Raw genomic sequence first — 2505 nt, forward strand, 5'->3', positions numbered from 1 at the left:
AGGGCCCTCCGGGGCTGGCCCCTCCCGGTGGACCCCCGGAACCCTCTAGTGGTCCCGGTAAATTACCGGTGACGCCCGAAATTCTTCCGGTGGCCAAAACGTGACTTCCCATATATAAATCTTTACCTCCGGACCACTCCGGAACTCCTTGTGACGTCCGGGATCTCATCCGGGACTCCGAAAAACATTCGGTAACCACGTATATCTATTCCTATAACCCTAGCGTCATCGAACCTTAAGTGTGTAGACCCTACGGGTTCGGGAACCATGCAGACATGACCGAGACATTCTCCGGCCAATAACCAACAGCGGGATCTGGATACCCATGTTGGCTCCCACATGTTCCACGATGATCTCATCGGATGAACCACAATGTCGGGGATTCAATCAATCCCGTATACAATTCCCTTTGTCAATCGGTATGTTACTTGCCCGAGATTCGATCGTCGGTATCCCGATACCTTGTTCAATCTCGTTACCGGCAAGTCTCTTTACTCGTTCCGTAACACATCATCCCGTGATCAACTCCTTGGTCACATTGTGCACATTATGATGATGTCCTACCGAGTGGGCCCAGGGAAACCTCTCCGTTTACACGGAGTGACAAATCCCAGTCTCGATTCGTGTCAACCCAACAGACATTTTCGGAGATACCTGTAGTGCACCTTTATAGCCACCCAGTTACGTTGTGACGTTTGGTACACCCAAAGCATTCCTACGGTATCCGGGAGTTGCACAATCTCATGGTCTAAGGAAATGATACTTGACATTAGAAAAGCTCTTAGCAAACGAACTACACGATCTTGTGCTAGGCTTAGGATTGGGTCTTGTCCATCACATCATTCTCCTAATGATGTGATCCCGTTATCAACGACATCCAATGTCCATGGTCAGGAAACCGTAACCATCTATTGATCAACGAGCTAGTCAACTAGAGGCTTACTAGGGACATGGTGTTGTCTATGTATCCACACATGTATCTGAGTTTCCTATCAATACAATTTTAGCATGGATAATAAACGATTATCATGAACAAGAAAATATAATAATAACCAATTTATTATTGCCTTTAGGGCATATTTCCAACATCACTATGTCAGATAGACATAATATAGACCTCACAATAACATTGGATAATCTGCAATTAAGCAGTATGTACCATTTGTCGATTCCTTGTGACAAATATAAATTTGACATAGTCAGGCAGTGTCATACACTTCACTACCTCATGTTTCCAAACTTGCAAGCAAATTCCATATTTTATGCGGATAATGGAATCAACATATTGCTTTGCAACAGTATTACTCATGTAATACAAATACAAGCAGAAGTATAAACATACTTATGCAACACATATGAGGACTTGGCGGCCTCAAACGGTCATTTTACATGATGTAAAATGATGCATAATGAATATTATGCAATTCAGCAAGATCCAATGGTCTATCATGTATATTTGCTCTGAAGCCTGGGGCATAAAACGCAAATAACAATAACGACATGGTTAAAATGCTGAAAACGGTAAGCCTGGAGGCTAAACCTCTAAGTCCAACGAGCCCGATGACCAGTTTGCAATTTTCAATAAGATCGAGGGCTAAACCACACGGTCTTATAAGCCTGAGGGCTAAAACAGAAACTGCAAGACTTATAAGGGATTGTAGAATAAACCAAAGGCTAATTTGTAAAATAGCCAAGGAGACATGTTTCTCCTTACCAGTGCGGTTATCAATCCCTGAGGGGAATTTTCCCCTAACCGCCGCCGGTGCTCTCGGCATCTCCGTGCCACGGAGGCCGGAATCGGATCCGCGAAGAGCAGTTGTCTCAGTCGCTACAGGACCGAGATATGACATGGCTGACTGCAAGTCACGCGCTGTCGCATGCGCTGCAGGCGTTGAAGTCATGCCACAGGCTCAGCGCTGGGAGTCGTGGAAGTGCGTGGACGCGCAGCCAAGCCATGCGCAGCCGCCGCCTGTCGTGCTGCGATCCAGTGCCGGCCAAAAGGCCGCAGTGATCACGTTGATGGCTTCCACCGCCAGGACTAGAATCGATGCCATCCCCGTTGAAAATTCCTCCCGATTCCTGCTTGGAGTAGCAATCGGTGTCTCCATGTACACATGCTCGAGGGCGAGTAGTACATGCATAAGATGAATAGAAGATATATGATTAGATCTCTGCTAATAATCACAAAAGACAACCATGGGCGTCGTTGCCGCACTGGCCGTCGCCAGCAGTTTCAGGGAAGTGGCCGCTAGCGCCGTGCGGCCATGCTTGCCGCCGGCCTCTTCGTGGCTGATTTGACGAAGCGACTCTTGCAGAAAGCACAATGGATCAGATTATTCTTACTCTGTATTTCTTAATCACAAGAAGGCAAACCAAATTAATATTCTCATGATTAATCTCCTGTACGGATGCATGCATGCTCCATGGTGCTGCCGCTGCATGTGCCTGCACAGCCAACCATGCCATCGCTTGGTGTTGCTGCCACCGGGATCGCCATGCGCGTCT

Source organism: Triticum aestivum, chromosome 6D (assembly GCF_018294505.1).
Source record: "Triticum aestivum cultivar Chinese Spring chromosome 6D, IWGSC CS RefSeq v2.1, whole genome shotgun sequence".
Classification (NCBI taxonomy): domain Eukaryota; kingdom Viridiplantae; phylum Streptophyta; class Magnoliopsida; order Poales; family Poaceae; genus Triticum; species Triticum aestivum.